We start from the raw sequence: 21,462 nt of genomic DNA, 5'->3' as shown, positions 1-21,462 counted from the left end.
TTTCCCCTGCAAGGACACCACCTCAGGACAGGCCACCAGAGATTCTCCAGGTATAGACAGGACCTCTGGCTCTTCAGTCAGACTTTGATCTGGAAAGCCCTGAGCTCATCTTTGTTTTCCAAAGTTTTCCAGTGCACTTAGAAGCAACCAAGCAGCCCACAGTCCCTATTTATTTCCACTGACTCATGCTATGCCAGCTGCTGCTTGGTCACCCAGAGCCTGCCAGGGGCCTTGACTGCAGGGGTTTAAAGGTGACAATTTAAGTGACTACTTCACTGTTGCATGCCATGGACCAGCAGTGTCCTCGGCACCCCCAGGCACCCCAATTGCAGGTATTTAACACCTCCAGATCTACCCAGAACAGAGAACCAATGCCAGATTCCCATCCTGAAGGTTCTCTGTTCCGGAAGCATTGCCAATGCCAATAGTTATCCGGCAGGGTGGTGGTCGGGAAGCAGAGCCACTGTGAGTGTTACAGGACAGGGATTCATCGTGTGTATATTATTTTTAGAAAAAATGTTTAATGTTGATTTATTCTTGAGAGAGTGAGAGAGACAGAGTGTGACTGGGGGAGGGACAGAGAGAGAGAGAGGGAGACACAGAATCTGAAGCAGGTACCAGGCTCCGAGCTGTCAGCCCAGAGCCCGACGTGGGGCTCGAACTCACAGGCTGTGAGATCGTGACCTGAGCCGAAGTCGGACGCTTAACCGACTGAGCCACCCAGGCGCCCCTCATGTGTATACTATATTAGGCCTGACGTGATTGTGGGAGGGGCTGGGGATGCGAAGGGGGACTTGGGGTCAGAGAAAGATTCTCCCCCAGGGCAGCCTGAGAAGCCAGGGATGTCTGCGGTCGCTGGAAGCTGCCACCCCTGTGGGTTCTCGGCCTGGTGCTACTGTTGCTCATGTTTAAGCGAGGGGCTCTTAAGTAAATGATGGAAATTGTGCTGCTTTTACTTATTTCGCTCTCGTGTCGTCCTCGCAAACTCTGAGCTAAGTCCAGTCATTATCCCCACTTTTCCGACAAAAGAACAAAGGCTCAGAGAAGGGCACATGACTGCCTCTGGGCCAGATGGCATGCTCAGCTTGGTCTGATTCCAGGGACCAATAAACACACGAAGCCATGCACCTGGGTAAGAAGAAAGGAAGTCAGGGGAAGATTCCTGTGAGTTACTCATTAAAAAAAATTTTTTTTTCAACGTTTATTTATTTTTGGGACAGAGAGAGACAGAGCATGAACGGGGGAGAGGCAGAGAGAGAGGGAGACACAGAATCGGAAACAGGCTCCAGGCTCTGAGCCATCAGCCCAGAGCCCGACGCGGGGCTCGAACTCACGGACCGCGAGATCGTGACCTGGCTGAAGTCGGACGCTCAACCGACTGCGCCACCCAGGTGCCCCGAGTTACTCATTTTTAAATTGTTTTTTACTGAACACGTGCAGCCCTTACTGCCCAGTGCTCACAATGGCAGTGACCCTGCTGTTATCATTATTTGTTTAATTTTCCTGAAAGGGGGACAGAGCAAGCCTCCCAGGACCCAACCCAGAGGCCACATTGGAGTCGAGGGGGCCTGTCAGGGCAAGCCTCACCCTCACAGTGGTCATAAAGATGCTTCTGGAACAGTGTGCCCGGGCTCAAATCCCAACTCCACCTTGTGGCATGATTTTGGGCAGGTTTCCTCTCTTGGCCTCAGTCATCCCATCTGTAAAATGGGGATAATAATAGAACCTACCTCACAGGGTTGTTTGAAGATCAAGCAAATTAATATTTGCAAAGAACATACAACAGTGACTGGCACATAGTTAAGTCCTGTAACAGCATTTGCTTAAACACACACGCACAAATACACATACACACATAATTGCTAGAAAACGTTTGAGAGTGATCTGAGCAGTACGTATCACATTTTTTAAAAAGTGGGCTCCACACCCAGCGTGGAGCCCAACACAGGGCTTGAACTTACCACCCTGAGATCAAGACCTGAACTGGGATCAAGGGTCAGATGCCTGAGCGACTGAGCCGCCCAGGCGCCCCTACCTATCAAAGTTTTAAATGAGCAGCGCCGATTCAGCAGTGCCACTGTGTGAACTCTGTCTGGTAGACACATCCATACAAATTCGTCATGATAAATAGTGAAGAATGTCTACTGCAGTGTTATTTGTGAGGTCAAAAAAATGGAAACGATACAGATGTTTAAGCAAAAGGGGAGTGGTTAAATAAAATAAGGTACTTCAGCAAGTGGGGGGCTACCCACAGGGGAAAAGAATAAGTTTCGTGTATTGGGTTGAGTCATCTGAACTTGCTAACATTTGACCATTTTTGATTTACGAAGTGGTAACGTGGCAATTGCAGATGATGTAATCCAATATGGCGCACTTGTGTTAGCGCAGGCTGAGCTGCGGCAACAAACAAACCCAACATGTTTGTTGCTACAGTAACAGACCCCGGCTACAGAGGCGTGATCAGTGAAGGAGAGGGGGCTCTCTTCCCTTAGGTGCTTCTGGGACCCGGGCTGAAGGGAGAGTCTGACATCTTCAGCGGGTGTGTTGTGTTGTGTTTCCTTGCTGGCCTGAAGGGAAGGAGCATAGAGGAGCACGCGACCCAGGCCTAGAAGGGGCACCTCTGACTTGGGCTCACATTCGGCTGCCAGAGAACTCAGTCATGTGTCAAACGGAGCTGCAAGGAGGCTGGAAAATGTCTAGCCGTGAGTCTGGGAAGAGGAAAAGATGGGTTTTGGTGGATGGATGGGATGTCTCTGCCCCAGTACGTTCTAAGCCTTCAGAATGGGGGCAGTAACAGTAGCCACCGCACAGGAAATGGCATAAGGTCTGTGTCCTTATCACAGCCCTGGCCTATTGTGAATGCTCAATAAATTTTAGTGAGGCAGCTACCTCCCAGAGGCTCCCAGTGGAATTGAGTTCCAAGCGCGCACTAGGGTAACTTGCCTGGTAACTGTGGCTAATTGTATCTCCCCACATACAATGGGTTATTGACATTCCACCCAATCTGAACCCGGGCAGAAACTTCCTGACTGGTGGTAGAAGTGATGCTGCATGACGTCTGAGGCCGGTGGTGACAGAACCCACGGTTTCCACCTGACGTTTTCTGTGTGTGTGTGTTGGGGGGCGGGGGGGTGATTGCTCTTGGAACCTGGCCACATGTTTCAGGAACCCAGGCCACCTGGAGAGGGTACCTGTGGGGGTCTCAGGTGACAGCCTCAGCTAGGCCCCCCAGTGGGCAGCCAGCATCAGCTACCCCACGTGTAAGCGAGAGACCTTCCGAGGATTCCAGCCCCAGCCTTTGAGTTTTCCAGCGGAGGCTTCACTATGGAGGAGAGAGAATTCGTCCCTGCAGTCTGCTTTCTTGACCCACAGAAATCTTGAGAAGTAGCAAATCATCGTTGCTGTTTTAAGCTACTAGCTTTTGGAGCCGTTTGTTGCATAGCAATAAGTGACCGGGACAGTCCCTTCCCTTTCCTCACCTGATTTCCCCACTTGCCTCTCCTCGCTTTTCCTGGGTCACCTCCTAGACCACCCACCTGCCTTCTGGTTCTCGTCTCAGGGTCTGTTCTGGGGGAACTGGCAAAGGCACACATTATCTGGAAAAGATACACGCAGGAAAGTGGCAAATGGAAAATTATTGAGTACTTTCTCTAGGTGGGTTTGAGAACCAGAAACTTTACGTTTTAGTCAATGTATCTGAATAAGTGACTTTTTTTGTTTTATTATTTTAATGTTAACTAATTTACATTTTAAACAATTCTTCATTATAATTTTTAAAAATACAAAAATTGTGAGTTTGAGCCTGGGACAGCTCAGAGCCTAGAGCCTGCTTCAGATTCTGTCTCCCTCTCTCTCTGCCCCTCCCCTACTTGTGCTCTGTCTCTCTCTCAAAAATAAATAAACATTAAAAAATATTTTTTAAAAATACAAAAACTGTCCATAAAACCAGAGGCAGTTCTCATAAGACACAATGGATAGAATGGGTTGACCTGAGGAGGACAGCTTCTGTCGTCAGCCCCCGTCCAGCAGCTAAGTGGGATGGGATGAATCCTTCCCCCTCCCCCTTCTTCTTTACACTTTACCTATCATTTAAAAAAATATTTTATTTATTATTTATTATTTATTTATTATTTTAGAGAAAGAGAGCACAAGTTGGGGAGAGGGGCAGAGGGAAAGGGAGAATCCTGAGCAGGTTCCACAGTTAGCATGGAGCCCGATATGGGGCTCGATCCCATGACCCTGGTATCATGACCTGAGCTGAAATCGAGAGTCGGTCATTCAACTGACTTAGCCACCCAGGCTCCCCTTTTTTAAGCTTTACATAAACTAAGAAAATTGAGCTTCATACACATAACATAATGGCATGAAGCACATTCACACTGTTGTACAACCCTCACCATCATCCATCCACAGAACTTCTTCATCTCCCCAAGCTGAGGCTCTGTACCCCTTAAACACGAACTCCCCATTCCCTCCTCCCCCAGCCCCTGGCAGCCGCCCGTCTACTTTCCGTCGCTACAAACTTGACTGCTCTGGGGACCTCATCTAAGAGGAATCACACACTATCTGCCCTTTTGCATCTGGCTTATTTCACATAGGGTGATGGTTTCTGAAGAGGTCCCAGGATCATTCTCATGGTCACGGCCACTGGTGGCCATGCTTCCTGGCATGAGACCTGCACCCTCCCTGCGCAGGTGCGGCTGGTGGACGAGGCTGGCGGATGCGGCAGGCAGACGTGGCTGGCCCAGACACTTTGTTCCGGACCAGCTCACGGCGCCTCTCCTTCCCCAGTTCCGAACAGAATCGCCGGGCGAGGGTTAATCAACATTCAGTCATGTTTCCAAGTTTAAATGGAGCATTTGTTTAATTATGTGTAAGTAGCAATACATTGTGGCCATTATCTAAATCACTATTTTATTTCCTGGATGTGGTTTCATAATGCAGGGTTTCTGCTCTAGCCTAGCATCATTAACAGAGAAGAGTTAATGAATATAAAAGCGTAAAGGCTAATTACACTTTAATTTACAATCATGGTCTCATTTTGGGACCACATGAAATCTGTTTTGAAAACAATTAAAAAAAAAAACCCGCTCTTGCCCTGGTAAGTGGAGGGACCCCGGCCAGGAGCCCGGCTCTGGCTGCCACATCCAGCATTGGCTGGCACGGATCCCCTCTCTGGTGCCATTACTGGGAGGCTGCTGAGGCCAAGTTCAGCGCCCTGTGACTCTGTCTTTTGTTTCCAGCAATTTTCCTCTTGCCTTCAGTGTCTGCCCTTGTGGCTGCTGGGGAGAGTTGGGGGAGCCCCACCAGGAGCACTGGAGGCCTGTGCACGCTGCTCTGACGTGGCCTCACATTGAGAGGCAAGCTGGTCAGAATTACCGTGGTTTCAAAGGTGGTGGTGATGGAAGTTCGTCTATTAAGTTTACTAAGTTCCTATCGTATTTAGACACTAGGCTGGGTACTTTTACACGTATTATTTATTCCTTGAAATTGTTATTGGGGCGCTGGGGTGGCTCAGTCGGTTAAGCATCGAATCTTGATCTCAGCTCAGGTCTTGATCTGAGTCATTAGTTCAAGCCCTGCATTGGGCTCTATTCTGGGAGTGGAGACTACTGAAAAAAAAACCCCTGCTTATCAAAGGCAATTAGTCTCCCTGAATTTTGAACTGATCCCTCTGAAATGCTTAATGGAATGATGGAATACTTTTTAATTTTCGTGGGCATAATAATGGCATTGTTGTTATACAGAAGAATGTTTTTATCTTAGTAGAGGAAAAGAAGTTTGGGGATGAAGGGTCATGATGTCTGCCACTTTCTTCTAAATGGCTCGGGAAAGAAAAAAATATATATAGAGAGAGAGTGATAACTGGACAAAGTATGAATCATTGTTGAATCCAGATAGAGGGTATACAAGTGTTCATTGGCCAATTCTTTCAACTTTCCTGTGTTTTGAAATTTTTATAATGGAATAATTATAATATATTATATTATAAATATATAAGTTATAATAATTATAATAAAAATTGGGGGGGAAACCATCATCCCTCTGGCTTCCACAAATTATTTTGCCTTCTTTTCTTGTTAAGTAAACTCCTTTTCCCCCAATAGAGGTCAAAGTTCCATTTAATTAAGCCCAGACTTTGTCTGTATAATTTTGATTAATGGATTACTGAGGTCTGGAATAATAACTAATCAGATAACCAAATAATAATTAATCAAATAAATATGTACAAACCAAAAAAACAAAAGAAAGCCACAGGGAGGGTAGTGAGCCATCATACCTAACTTCCCTTTTTTTGCTTCTGAAACCCTCAATTCGGGCTCCCCTTGCAAGGAAAAACCATTCGTGAGAAAATACCAGCAGCTATTACCCACTGATGGCCGGCGGTGGGGGGCGGGGGGGCGGGGAGGGGCAGTAAAGGGACCCTTTCAGCCAGGCTGGTGGGCTGGTGCTGTGTAGGTGGTGTCACTTCTGGGAATTCATCCCCAGGAGACATGGTGGGGGGGAAGGCTGTTGGCTGCAAGATCGTTTATGCTAAAAATAACGGTAGGACCAACCGAAATAGAAAAATCTGAAAAGAAACGTCAAAAATTTCTTTATAATTCCAACAATAAGGTGCATTTTAACACTTTCTGTTTGTCTCAACAGATTTTGCAGTGCGGGCTCACAAATCCATGGGCCATACTCCCCACCTACAGTGGGCAAAGTGACTGGCAGCCTGTGACTCCACCCCCTTGGCTATAGCAGATTAGACGAGGGTGGGCACTGGTACCCAAGCCAGGCCAATCAGAATGCCTTCTCCAGGAATGTGGAAAAGTGACCAAGGAATCCCAGACTCCTCGGGAAATCTAGGAGCTATCAGGGGCCATCCTGCTGCCATGGGGGCTGAGGGCCTTGAGTGCCACCACAAGCATGAAGCAGACACAAGGAGAGAAGCAGTGGGAGAGCGCTGGGGAGACCAGACCTTTCCTGGTCCTGGGTCAAGGCCACGGTCCTGCCTTTGGTTTTAGAGACTCCCCTGCAGCATTTTATTAAATTCGCTTTTTTTCATGTTTAACCTGGCTTGGGTGGGTTTCTGCTACAACCAAAGCAGTTTTAATATATTGAGCCTGCATTATTTTAATAGTAGAAAGGAAAAGAATAGGAATTACAGCCATTCACTGACTGCGCTGGGGACTTTGTGCTGTGCCGCCTGTCGCCTGGATGAGCCCTCCCTGGTTCCAGCTTCCACCAGGTGGCCCCTGGAAACCCCATGTCCTCCCTTTGTGCCCAGAGGGAAAGTGGCTTCCCGCTACAATCGTCTCTGGGTCACTGCCCTATCCAATTTGGCTTCTCAGCTCTTCTGTCTCCTGTGTGGTTAATTCCTTGGATCACATTCCCTGTTTAAATACCGTGTTCCTGGCTGGACATTAACTGATACACATACGTTATCTCATTTTGTCCTCAAAATGCCCCTCTGCGGGAGGTGTTAGGATTCCTACTTTGCAGATGAGGAAACTCATGCTCAGAGAAGCTGAGTAATGTGCCCCAAAGCCACACAGCTTGTCACAAGCTGTGTGAGCTTGTATCACTGCTGCTTTTTAGAATCACCTTTATTAAAAACTAAAACCAAAACAGATCCTGACTTCCAGGCCCTTCCAGCCCTGCCCAGCTGTGTAAGAGCAAGACTCTGCGGAGATCCTGCAGGCCCGGGAAACTTCCTCAGGCAAGCCCAGCTTCTCTCTGCCCCCAAACAGTGTGGGAGCTGATTCTGGAAGCCCCCTGTTCAGCGTGCCAGCCAAGAACCCTCGGGCAAGTGCACTTAACCTCTGAGCCTCGTTCTCGCCCCTGTCACGACAGAAGTCGTGTCTAGAAGGTGAACTCCTCCGTGTCCCTGGCTCCCCACAGACTTGGCACGAAGGGGCCGTGGGAAGTCATTGATGCTTAGTGACTGCACACTGGCCAGAGTGCCCACACGCAGCCTGGCATGGACTCACACCCAATAGCCTGCTCAGGTTTTCCGCTCCTGTCCCTTCACCAGGGGGCCGCAGTCGCCTGTGTGCAAATGGAGAGGGAGGAAGTGGTATCTGCCTCTCCAAGCATGGACGTGGAGTCCTTCTGTGACGTGGTCTCCAGCTGCCTCAGTTTCTTCCACTGTATCCTGCTGCGGGGTTCAGTGAGGATTCATGGTGGTGTTGGTCACTCTACTGATTCTTCTGTATCCACAGATAGATTCTTCTGAGTCTATAGTGTTTTGGGGGATGGAGCATGTCCATCTCATGTCACCCCTGAGGACCGTCCCCTTGCACTCCTCTGTTGGCAGGAGGACTCTTGCTCCTCCCTCTGTTCCTCTGAAGGTTGCTGGGATGGGCAGCTCCTTGCCCCTTCTGGCTTGATTCTCCTAGAGCTACAGTGCAGTTGTGGAAGTTGTACACTGCACAATCCCAGGGGCATTCACTGTTCATGTCGAAGACATGGCAGATTTTCTAAAGTTAGGACAATTTCCTGAAAGATGGGAGTAAAGAGGAAGAAAGGGTGTCTTTTACAAATTCTCACAGAGATGCCAATGTGAACCGGAACCATTTCTATTTTGGGAGAATGACATCTCGACCCAGTGAACTCCATTCGACTTTCAAAGCATAGTTCCAATGATTCCTCCCCGGAAAGCCTCTGCTCTCTATGTAGGAATCACTGCCCATTTCCCCATCCAGGGCTCCCTCAGCTCCTTCCTTCCCTCTGCCAGGCTCTGAGCTCTTGGGTGCAATAATGGTTGCACTGGATGGGACTCCACCCACCCTCTGGCCTTTGCCTGCCGAAGGAGAGAGTCCATGGCATTCTAGAAGGCCAGCCTGGGCCTGAACTGGAAGGCTGATGGAGTTTCACAGGTGCCAGTAATGTTGGAGCTGGGAGGGCTGCCCAAACTCCCATCCACCTCCATTTTACAGATAAAAACACTGAGGCCCAAAGCAGGGAAGTACTTGGACAAGGTCCCAACAGTGAGTTGGGAGCCAAAGCCTCTTGACTCCCACTGAGGCTGTCTGCATCTGCTTCCCGCTACGTGGTGGAGAAGCCCCCCAGGGGTGCGTGATGGGTGGTGTTGAGGATACCGTGCAGATATTCAGGCCACCACTCCCAACCACCGCCCCGGAAGTCATTTCCAAGCAGCTTCCCAGGGAGAGTTCTCGACACGAAGCCAGAATATCTGGACGCCTTGGTGACCGATTCTCTGGCACAGCTGTAGAGGTCTGGGCTCAGGGTCTGAGGGCTGCGCAAAGACCTCGTCTGCAGCTGCCTGGACGCAGAGTGACCCTCTGTCCTGCCTGGCTGCTCCAGCCCCCCATCTCCAGCTCCCCTCCTCGTCTGATCCACTTCTTCCTTCCGAGATTTATTCCTGGGCCTCAGAGCCTGGAAATAATTTGCTGACAAAGCCCCATCCCAGGCAGGTGCTTTAATTGGTTTTGTGGGAGCAGGTCTGGGAGCATCTATTTAGAAGGAAATAGAAATTATGGCGGCACCGCCTGTCCTTTCTCTGTAATGGGGACTTTGGAGTGTCTCTGTGTGGTGGGGGGCAGGGCAGCTCTGAGGAAGGCAGAGGCCTGGTCACCAGGAACCCCGGGTCTTTCTCTGGGATGCAGGTGCTTGGGCCTGAGGTGTCTGGGGCCATAGCTGCAGGCTGGCCCCGCCCCAGCCCCGCTCAGCCTCAGAATCGGGTAGGGCGGTGTCTCTACCTCACAGAGCTGAGGATGAGAAGCATCGGGGCCGAGGGGGCAGACGGGCAAGGACACGGCTGGGGTTAGAGCTCAGGGCCCTTTTCTCCATCCTTCTTCGGGGACACCCTCGCCTTTGCTCCGTGGGCACCCTCTAAAACATAAATCCCATTTGTAACCCCTTGACTCAAAGCCCTTCCATGCCCTCCCACTGCCTTCAGCAGGAAGCCAAATTCCTTAGCTTGACTTTCAAGGTCCCTCACTATCTGATCTCTGATGACCTCCTCAGCCACCTCATTCATTGCTCCTATCTGGTCCCCACCAATAGCCTCTAGCCTTTTCTACTGGGTACCTGTGTGTTCCCCTCTGTGCGTGCCACCCTGTGCTAACTCTGCAATTGCCCCGTGACTGAAGAGATCATCATGGCTCTCATGTTACAGATGAGGAAATGCAAACTCAAAAGGTTAAGTCGCCTGCCACAGGTCACACAGCAGGACCGGGACCCCAATCCAGGCCTATCTAGTCCATACTCTTAACTACCAAGGTATAGATGGAACTGGCCATGCTCCCTCAGGCCTTGAAATCCCCAGGTCCCCTGAAATATCCCTGCCTGCATTTTTTCCACTGGCAAACTCCTACTCATCCTTTAAAACCCACTGGATGTCACTTGCTTGGGACTCCTTCCCTGACGGGCCCCTCCCACATCTAGTCTCTTCCCTGGGCTTCTCCAAGCCCCAGCCAAGACTTCACGTCAGCTCTGACCTCTGAGTTTGTTATTGCTTGTGTCAATGTCTGTCCCCTCCCTTCCCAGACAAAGAGCTGCAGCTGAGCTGTTGACCCTACACAGTGGGGGTTGTGACCCTGGAGGCCCAGCTGGGCCCTAGACTCTTGTCTTGCCTGGGTTTTGAGCAGCCTAGGCCACAGCAGCTCTGTGTGATCCTGAGCCAGACCCCGGATCTCTGTGGACTCATTCTGCCCGTATGTAAAGCTGGAGGGTCAGCCTGGAGGCATCTGCCATGCTGGGGCCATTGAGGGCCAGGCTTGGGCTGGAATCTCACACACGTGACCAGTATTATTGTGACTCTTGTGATGTATATATGAGTGAGCGGGTCGTGCCAGGGTGGGTCACGTCGCCAGGCCAATCTCAACTCTGCCCCTCACCTGCTACATGTGAGCTCCGGCGAGCCTCCTGATTCTCAGTTTAGTACAGAATAGTAATAATACTCCCCCACGGGTTGATTCGGAGTGAGGATTTCAGGGCCTGGCCCAGAGCATATGCTCCAAAGGTTCTCACCACTGTCATCACCCTGTCCCTGCAGGCCACAGTAGGTGGTGGCAGACAGAGGGGCCTGAGGATCTCAGTCTAGACAGACAATCTGACTCACAGAGGCCAGGCCAGGGCAAAGGAGCCTTGCACAGGTCTTGGTTTTCTGGGCCCAAGGTGAGTAGTGAGGCTGGGTTTCCAAGCTTCTTGTTTCCTGGTGTGACTTTTCTAAGACTCCAGGACAGTGTTAGGTGGGAGCAGTTCCCAAGGACAGAGGGGCAGGCTGTGGGTGGGGGGCTCAGGGGGAGGCTGGGGCTCAGAGGAGGACTGGAGGCAGATGGAGCTTCTCGGATGAGGTTGGTGGGTACAGGTGAGCATGGTCAGTGGCCAGGGCGGGTGGCAGGCCAGCTTCAGCTGCCCCGATTCCACAAGCCCCAGAGTCAGGGTCCCGGCCTGGTCTCTCCACTTCCGGGTTGTGGCCGAGCCTCCGTGTCCCCTTCTGTAACCAGGAAGCGGGGGGGGGGGGGGGGGGGGGGGGGGGGGGGGGGTGCAGCAGAGCAGAGGGGCAGGTAGGTGAGGTCGCAGCTGCGGGCTCCGGGGCCTCTCTGCACGTGACGCGGTGGCAGCGCCCGCGCCACCCCCAACCCCGGGGCTGAATCCGGGAGGGGCGGCGGGGCCACCCTGAGACTCGGAGACGGGCTGCAGGACCGAGCCGCGGGCGCCGGGGGCCGGGAAGCCGCCGCAGTGCGGACCATAGGTGGCGCCACGAGGCTGCAGTTGGGCCTCCCCGGCGGCTCCCGCGGCCGCGCGTCTCGGCCGTTCTCGGTCCCGCGTGGCCGTCCCCGCCGCCATCGGCCCGTCGGTCCGCGGAGACCCCCGTATGTGTTTGGGGCGCTAGGGGTCGCACCCCCGCCGGCGGAGGCCAAGGCCAAGGCCCAGACGGACGCGCAGGCAGGGGACAGGCGGACCTTCGAGCGGCCGGATCCCCCACCTCATACACTGTCCCCGCAGCTGCCACCCAGGCCTGGGCGACCGAGGCTCCGGAGACGCGGGCCCCTACACCCTCGGGCTTTCCTGGGCCTGCGGGGTGGATGGACCGGCTCGCTGCAGCGGCTGTGCTCTGTTGGGGGGGGGAGGGGTCGTGGGGAGGGTCCTGGTGGCTGTGCGACAGCGAGTGGAGTCCACCCGTGTGGTGAGGGTCGTCATGAGTGGGAACAGGGACGTGTTCCGGCCTTGAGAGTCCATGGGGAGGCCTGCGTGTGCTGTGCACGGGTTTGGGTGCCTGGGGTGGGTGCTGGGCACGTGCGTCCAGCCGGGGAATTCTTTCTTTGTTCTTAGCGAAGGTCCCCACAGGGGCAGAGAGATGGGGTGTCTCTTCCTCCCCCTTAAATCCCCATCTCCGGGTTCCTGGGCTGCTTCCCCAAAGGGAAGACTTGACTGGGAGATGGTCACCATCCCTTTTTGAAGGAAACAGCTGGGGTGCTGTGGTGTGTGTGTGTGTGTGTGTGTGCATGCATCTAAGTGTGTGTCTTTGTAGGGCATCCTCTTGAGTGTACGTTGGGCCCAAAGAAAACTTTTGATCTCCCAGAGAAGGCCTGGAGGCGAAGGCTCGAAGGCAGGTAGGTGAGCTCGGGGGGCCAGCTTGAGGGGTGGGGGTGGGACTGACTTGCCCCAAATCAGCAGCAGCAGAAGCAGCAGATTTGTATGGCCTTGGAGGTGGTGAGCTGTGTGGAGGTTTTTGACCTGAGGACCATTGTATCCTTTCCAGCTCATTCCAAAATCCACACATTTCATAAGTAGCTGCCCTGAGCTCCGAGCCTGGAGTCGGGGAAGTAGGGTTGGGAGAGGGGATTTAGAGAGGAGTAAGGCCCCACCCCTGTCAGACATGCCTAGTCCAGCAGAGCAGGTAGGACACATCTTTGGGGGCTGCACGTGTTGGGGGGCAAGAGCCAGAGGTTGGAGGACCTCAGTGCCAGAAAAAAGGAAATTTGAACTTTCTCCCGTAGAAGCCGGGAGAATCTCTCTCCTAAACTACTGTGTCACCACCCTCACCCTACCTAGACATAGACACACACACACACACACACACACACACACGGATTCAGGGCATGCTGTGTGATCTGGGAGAGTTGCTTAATCTCTCTGAGCTGTATTTTCTTCCCTTCCCTCTTGGTAGCAAGCCCTGTGCCCACTACTGAGGACAGCAAAGGAGGCATGATCCAGGCCTGGCCAATCAGAGTGCCCCATCCTGGCGCTGTGGTTGGTTCAGAGATGGGCATGTGACCCCCTTGGCCAGAAGCTTTTCTGCTGGAACAGCTTTGGAACCTTCACTACCACATTCTTTCTTTGGCTTTTGAGCCATAAATCCCTTATCGACCTTAGCTGGTTTGCATTTTCACTGTTCTGCAATTGGGAGAGCCCTGAGCAGATCAGAAATAATAAAGTACTTCCTGTGTGGCAGGTTCATTGACGCTGTGTGTGGCATGCCCTTCTTTATGGGAGCTGCTTTGGGTAGGGGGAAAGAGCTGAGATTGAGAGACAGACAGATCTCAGGGACCCCATCTCTTCAGGTCCTCCCTGAGTGACCCTGGACAGGTCACTGCCCCTTCCCGAGCCTTAGTTTCCTTGTGTGTAAAATAGACACATAGTTCCTCTCTCAGGGCAGCTGCCAGGGCTCGGTCATGGCAGTGGTGGGCCTGCTGGAGGGGGCAGGAATGGCTGTCCTGGGCCTCCTGAGTGAGAGGGTCCAGAAGAGGGGCGGCCAGGGGGCGAAGGCTCCCTGACTGAAGAGGGCTGGGGCTGTGTGGCTACAGTGGGGACTGCAGGAGTGAGGGAGTGCAGTGGCGGGGGCCGGGGGACCCCCATTCTTGCCTTGCCCAGATCAAAGGTAGGAGGCTGCAGTTTTGCTGGTGGGCTCAGAACCCCCTCCTCCAGCTGGGGACAAGGAACCAGGAAGAGCCAGCAGGAGAGAGAGAGGAGGCAGACTAGCTGCTGGCTGGAGCCAGAGGGTGGAGATGCTCTGACAGGTGCACGAGCCTCTGAGCCCGGACACCTGGAGCCCCACCAGCTCTGCTCACCAAGCAGAGATGTCTGCGACAATGGTGCTCCTATCCCTGAGGTCTCTGGCCCACTGTCCCTCCTCGCCCCTTCTCTCTCTCTGGCCACCGCGGCCCCTTCTTGCCCTCCAGTCTCTCTCTTAGTTACTCGCCACAGGACAGCCCGGTGGCCTCAAATCCAAATGCAACTATGAGCCGCGCTGGACCACATCGTGAATCCCCGAACCACCCTCGGGGCCCTGCCGGGCCTTTCGCCTCCGTCTTGCTGTACCGCGTCCGCATGTGCTGGGTGAACCGTGTTCTCGAGGGCCTCCCGACCCTGCACGTGGGCCTGTCCTCTGTCCTATCTGCGTGACACCGGCGAACCCCACCATCTGTGTGCTAAGGTCCTGAACCTATAGGTGATTGCGTGAGCGCAGGCTGCACTAGGCCTCTAGGGCAGCCAGTGTTCCACCCGGGGCCAGGCCCGGGGACCTGTGATTCGTCGTCATCGTCAATGCCGGTCTGAGGAAGCCCCATCCAGGCTCTTAGCCGAGCCCCCTAAGAGCTCTTGCTGGCCACCCACCCAGACCCTCGCCCCCTTCTCTCCTTCCTCAAGGCTTTGTTCCCACCAGGGTGGCAGGATGAGTCTTTGGGGTGGGGCCATTGTCACCCTCTGCTTGTGTCCCCAGCTACTCTTCCCAGGAACTCAGACCCAAATCCAGGGACGGGGGGACACCTGGCCCTATGGCCAGTGGAGAGCCCCCAGAGGGACCTGGAGAATAAAGAGACACGGCAAATCATTCTGGCAAACTAGAAAGACTCCATGTTGTGTCCTGAGCGAGGCGAAACTTGAGCTGAGCACACTGGCTCGGGCAGGGTGCTGAGCGCATCACTAGCTGGAAAGGTGACACACTTTCAAGGGCCATGGCCAACTAAGTTCTTTCCAAATGCTTGGTTTTGCTTTGTTTTTGTTGTCTAGGCTGATGAAAAATGTACTCTTTCCCCGCCATCAGAGAACTCAGAGGATGACGACTTCTTTTTACCATGCACTGGTTTTGCGTCCCCCTGTCTGTGATCCCGACACGGACAACTGTCAGGTGTTCCTGCTTCTGGGAAGTTATGGAGGCACGTGGAGGGAGGGGCATGAGCCCCGCCCCCTTCCCGAGCCTTCCCCTCTTTCCTGCCTGCTTCACCCCACCCTCCATGAGATCTGGACTCCTTAGGGGCAGGTCCATCTGGCTCTTCCCCCAGCCCTCCTCCCCCAGCAGGGCTGGGCACTGGGGAGGGTTTGAGGGATGCCGAAGGGCTGGGGGTTGGTGCTTTTCTTTACGAAACAGTAGTCATTTATTGAGCACTTACTGTTTGCCAGAGTCCATGCTGAGCATCGAGAGCCCTGCCTCCCTGGGTTCCAGGTCTATCAAGGGCTGGACACTAATTATACATTATTTGATTTCAAGGAGGACACGAACTCATAGCAGGGCTTGGTCTCCACTGGGGGTGGTGGGAGCTGGGACCTCAACGGTGACAGAATGAGGGGCCCAAAGGGCAAGTTTGGATGGAGAGGCCAGCCAGCCAGGTGCAGGTCCTGAAGCAGGAGGGACGGCATTTTTTGAGGACAGGAAGGCAAGCCATGGAGCCAGGGCTCTGAGAGGGGGTGAGTAGTGAGGGCTGAGGTAGGTGAGGCCTGTGGAAGACAAGCACGTCGGAACCCAGACGTGGCAAAGACCCTGGGCGCGGTCCACAGCCTGTGGGAGCAGCCGCTGGAGGGTTTTGTTTTCTTATTTTATTTTTTTTAATATTTATTGTTGAGAGAGAGAGAGAGAGTGCAAGCAGGGGAGGGGCAGAGAGAGAGGGAGACACAGAATCCGAAGCAGGCTCCAGGCTCTGGGCTGTCAGCACAGAGCCCCACGCAGGGCTGGAGCCCATGAACAGCGAGATCGTGACCTGAGCTGAAGTCGGGTGCCTAACTGACGCCCGTTGAGGCGTTTTAAAACAAAATGAGGTGGGAAGGTGGAGGGGCCCGACTGGATCTGGGTTTCTAAAGGATCTTCCTTAGTCTGTGGAGGGGAGGATGGGTGGGAGTCGTGGAGGGGGAGGGATGGGGGTGCTGGGCCAAGGGAGGGGGCGAGGTGGGCAGGAAGGAGCGGTTGGTTTGGGGATGAGCTTTGTGATGGGGGTACCGGCACTTGCTGAGGGATGGGGTGGGGAGTGATAGGCAGGAGACAGGAGGGCCCTCCCAGGTTTCTGGCTCGTGCAGCCTACTGGATGGAGGTGCCATGGCCAGGAGAAGGAGCAGGTCAGGGACTCCCAGCCAGGCCTGATGGGAGCCCTGGCGAGCCTTTGGCTCTGATCCATGCCAGGCTCTGGGACTCAGGAGCCCTGAGTGGCCTGTCTACATTGGATGTCAAGCCATATGGCCTCCAGATGTTTCCTGATCATTGAAGAATGTGAGTCCTGGGCAAGTGGGCCCATGGCCATGGGCATGGTGAGCTGCTCGGCTCCACCAGAAGGGGCCCTGGGCTCCCTAGTGTCTTACTCAGGGGAATGGACCTGGATGCAAAGCCTGCTGGTCCTCCACAGCTGGGCCAGCAGGGGAAGCCTGGATCTCGTTGGGGGTGGGGTGGGGTAGTGAATGGTGGGGGCAGCGAGCACTGTCCCTGGAGTCAGACAGACTTGGGTTCAAATTCTGGCTCTCCCACATACTGGCTTGATGTTGGGCAACGGGGCCTCTCTGAGCCTCAGTCTCCCCATCTGTGAATGGAAATAATGATAATTCCTACCTCCTTATAGGCTTGTTGGAAAGGCTAAAATTAGGGAACATGCATGAAATAGCTCAGCACATAGTAAATTCTCAATAAATTTTAAGTGTTGCTGTTGGTATTATTATTATTACTATTATTATAGATCTTGCACACATCGGTAAATATTCTACTTCCAGACCTTTGCAAATGCTGTTTTCCCCCCTCAGAATGTCCTGGTCCCGTTGGTTTACTCAGTGTCCACGTCAGGGATCTTATCTTGGAAGCCCCTCCAGGCTCACCCCGGCACCCAGCCGACTTGATTCATCGGTCTGTGTACTGCCCTATGCCTGGTGTACCCTCTTCACGGCACTGGCTCACCAATGGCTGTCTCTCCTCTCCTAGACTGGCCACCAGGGGTGCTGGGTCTGACTTTTCTCTGTGTCTCCAGGGCCCAGCCAGAGGCCCCAGAAACCCCCATACCATGCTTTCTGGCTCCTTACTTGAACTCTGGCTCTCTCTACCCTCAGATGCTGAACCCTCTGGGCTCAGCATTGGGAGGCCTGGGCAGGGCCCGGCAGTGAGGTGTGGGATGTCAGCTGAAGAGGGCAGGATCCAGGATCCACACTGGCCTGGGCTGGGCTAGGTGTGAGGAAGGGGGCCGGAAGGCCCAAGAAGAGCTGACGTACCTATGATGGAGGAGACGGAGGTTGAGCCCACATGAGCGAGAGAGGTGGTGGCCATCTTGCTTGTGGCCCCCTTGAACGCAAATACAGGTATGAGGGAGCAAGAAATGTGGGGATCTTTGTCAGGGGCCAAGGCCCAGGCAGGCAGGTGGCCTAGGTCTGGAGGCATGGACAGTCCTGCTGCTCCATTGGCCCTGGGCTGAGGTCAATTCCAGGCCTCTCTCCTCAGCCTGAACGGGAGACCCAGTTGGCTTGATGTTGGGTTTTGAGTGGAGAGGAGGGATTTTATGGCCTTGGTGAGGGGAAGTGGCAGAAAGGCAGGGGGTAGATGGCTTTCCCGGAATCCCAGATCGCGCTTTAATAATTTGTTTCAGAATTAATGTCCATTCACGCCATCTTCACTGTTCCAGCTCATTGGAAGATTAAATAAAAACCCGCGCCGCCCTCCCCCCACCCCCGCCCCCCACATGGAGGGAGACCAGCCCCGTTCTTTCCGGCTGGGCTGGCTGCCTGAAGCCAGCACAGGAAATAAATCTCTCAGAGAAAACCACTTTGCTCACACGATTTCAATCCAACAGGGCATAGTGGCCCCAGTCACTTCTTGTTTTATTTAGCTGATAATCTTTTATTGTATCAGGAGACCCTCCCAGAAGCACCATGTCTCTACAGATCCGAGGCCTCCCCAGACCGCTGGGCCAGGCCTCCTGAGTGGAGCACATGCTCCCCCCCATCTCCCGAGTGTCTCCCCCTTTCTGCACGCCACAGTGCCAAGGACCCCGGAGGGTGGATTCTCGGGTCCCAGGGCACCAGGGAAGGGACGGGCAGTGGCCGCCTCCGGCTCCAGTGCACAGACCCAGGCCTCTATGGACCTCTGGGCCTCCAATGGCAGCATTTCGTGTTCTGGGTACCAACCCAAGGAGGCTCATCCGCCAGTGAGGCTGGGGGCAAAGTCCAACCGAGGCATCACTCACTCACTCAGCAAATATTTATCGTGGGCCTTTTATTTATTTAGTTATTTTATTTATTATTTATTATTTATTTATTTATTATAAATATAAATATATAATAAATATATATAATATAATATAATATAATATAATATAAATATAATATATATAATAACTATATAATATAATATAAATCTAACTACAGGTTCCTGCCGTCTGTAGTTATGGCCTTTCCTGGAGCAAAGCCTTTGTTTTACTGTATTATCTGATTACACTTTCCTCCTCGTGTGCCATTTTCTCTGACTCAGGCGTATTCTTTTTCTCTGTTTGTTTGTTTTTATTTCATATGGGCTATGAAGGACAGAAGCCAAGATATTAATAATACTTAGAAGTATTAGGAGTTGATAGAGTCTTCCAAAGAGGAGTAAAAGCAAATCTTCACATCAAAGGGGCACATGATTGGATAATGATCACAAAAAATCCAATAACCTTGGGGTCAGGAGAGAAAATCAGACAGCATTAAGATACTAGGGTTCTACTTCATCCGATGTTTATGAATTTTTTACTATCATTCTTTTTAGTGTGCCTCTTTATGCTAGTATCAGCCAAGCTTTGTTATGTATTAATAAACTTTCCCACACAAAATTCTTTGTGCTTATAAGTCATATCTATCATATCTTTCATAGCTCAACCCGGGCTCACTAGACTCTTTAATTCTCCCTAGGGCTTCATAAATGTTATGTAAATAAAAATTTGGTTCTGATTTCAATACATTTCTCATTTTTAAATTTTCCTTTTTTTTTTTTTTTTTTGAGAGAGAGGGCGCAAGTGAGTGAGGGACAGAGAGAGAGAGAGAGAGAGAGAGATTGAGGGAGAGAGAGAAGCGGGGCTCACACAAAGCAGGGCTTGAGTTCACCCGATGTGGGACTTGAACTCATGAACTGGGAAAGCATGACCTGAACCGAAGCAGATGCTTAACGACTGAGCCACTCAAGCGCTCGTGTTTTTAAATTTTCTAAAATACTTTTTAGGGACACCTGGGTGGCTCGGTTAAGTGCCCGACTTTGGCTCAGGTCATGATCTCACAGTTCCTGGGTCCAAGTCCTGTGTTGGGCTCTGTGCTGACACTTCAGAGCCTGGAGTCTGCTTTAGATTGTGTGTCTCCCTCTCTGCCCCTCCCCTGCTCATAACTCTGTCTCTCTCAAAAATAAACATTAAAATTTTTTTTTAACTTTTTATTTTATCGTTAATTATGTAGACTTAACGAAAGTTGCAAAAATAGTCATGAGAGTCCAGGATACCTTTCCCCCAGCTTCCCACAAAGGTAGTATCTTGCAGAGCTGTGAGATGTTACCAAAACCAGGAAAATCAGGGGCGCCGCCTGAGTGGCTCAGTTGGTTGTCTGACTTCGGCTCAGGTCATGATCTCACAGTTTGTGGGTTTGAGCCCCGCATCGGGCTCGCTGCTTTCAGCGCAGAACCCACTTTGGGTTCAGTGTCTCCCTCTCTCTCGGCCCCTCCTCCACTTGCGCTCTCTCAAAAATAAACATTAAAAAAGGTTATTAAGGGGGCGCCTGGGTGGCTCAGTCGGTTGAGCGTCCGACTTCAGCTCAGGTCACGATCTCACGGTTCGTGAGTTCGAGCCCCGCGTCAGGCTCTGGGCTGATGGCTCAGAGCCTGGAGCCTGCTTCGGATTCTGTGTCTCCCTCTCTCTCTGACCCTCCCCCATTCATGCTCTGTCTCTCTCTGTCTCAAAAATAAATAAACATTAAAAAAAAAAAAGGTTATTAAGGAAAAAAAAAAAGAAACACAGCCTAATACAAATTTCTCCAGATTTTACATGATTTCATTTCTGTGTTTCCATGCAGTTTGTATGACTCAGATGCATTTAACATTATGTTTATTTCCCCTAACTTAAAAATAATTTTTTTTAACGTTTATTTTTGAGACAGAGAGAGACAGACCATGAACGGGGGAGGGTCAGAGAGAGAGGGAGACACAGAATCTGAAACAGGCTCCAGGCTCTGAGCTGTCAGCACAGAGCCTGGCGCAGGCCTCAAACCCGCAAAAGGTGAGATTGTTACTTGATCTAAAGCTGCCCAGGAACTCCTGCACTCCTTGACCAGTCATACCTGCCCCGCGGGGCCCTCGGGGATCGCTTAGCATCTCCACGCACAATGGCAAGGTCAGATGACAGCGCGGAGGACATCTGACAGGGCCCCCGATCACATTCCCTGTGGCCCTGCTCTCAGCCAGGTGCGGGTGCTGCGGAGCCAGCGGTGGCCAGATGCGCAGGGTTCTTGTCTTCACGGGGTGGCTGGTCAGTACGCCTTCGACTCTGACTTGCCGAGGGAGGTGGTTAGATCCATCTCTTGCAAGGGGAGGGCCTGGCCGGGTACCGGGAGCTGGAGGCCATCGAACTGAAGCTGTGGGCCATGGAGCGGGCCCAGGGGCTGAAGCAGCCCAGGGCACAGGGCCAGGCCAGGGAGGAGGAGGGCACAGGGACCTCAAGGGCCAGGGATGAGCCCTGGGACCCCCACGGAGAAGGTGGAGTAGGACCGAAGACCAGTCTACGTGGACAACGTGGACAAGGGGGCAGGGCCCAGGAGCTGGAGGCCTACTTCATTTCCTGTGGGGACGCCCACTGGGTCACCAGGCTGTGTGACAAGTTCCCCGGACACCCCGAGGGCTATGCCTACATGGAGTTTGCCTCCGAGAGCTCAGCCTAGGCCGCCGTGGAGCTGGACGAGAGTGTCTTCCAAGGCCGGGCCGTCAAGGTGCTGCCCTAAAGGACCAGCTCCACGGGGATCAGCTCCGTGCACCTCGGGGCCTCGTGGGGATAGCCAGGCGCCAGGGGAGGACCATTTCCCCCACCCCACGCCAGCAGGTTGAGGCCCGCGTCAGGCCACGAGGACAGAAGTTTCTCACCATGGTATTCCCGGACTTTGAGAGTGGGGGGCTGGGTGGGTCAGGAGTAAACAGCTGTGCTCCAGGCAGGACTATTTATTCAGCACAGAACTGCCCTGCCCCCTTCACTCTCTGGGACCTGTTGTTGGGAGCTTCGACGTGTCCCCTCCCACATTTGTATGTTGAAGTCCTAACCC

At 52.8% G+C, this 21,462-nt stretch overlaps 1 long non-coding RNA gene across 1 annotated transcript; it reads left to right on the top strand.

Moving 5' to 3' along the window:
* Nucleotides 1–414: 414 nt before the first annotated feature.
* LOC125149849 (uncharacterized) lies at nucleotides 415–7,057 on the top strand. Its single transcript, XR_007146088.1, has 2 exons — nucleotides 415–465; nucleotides 6,649–7,057. It is a non-coding gene; the product is annotated as an uncharacterized LOC125149849 (long non-coding RNA).
* Nucleotides 7,058–21,462: the final 14,405 nt, after the last annotated feature.

The sequence above is a fragment of the Prionailurus viverrinus genome, chromosome D4, assembly GCF_022837055.1.
Source record: "Prionailurus viverrinus isolate Anna chromosome D4, UM_Priviv_1.0, whole genome shotgun sequence".
Classification (NCBI taxonomy): Eukaryota; Metazoa; Chordata; class Mammalia; order Carnivora; family Felidae; genus Prionailurus; species Prionailurus viverrinus.
This window is presented reverse-complemented; position numbering and strand designations above follow the sequence as displayed.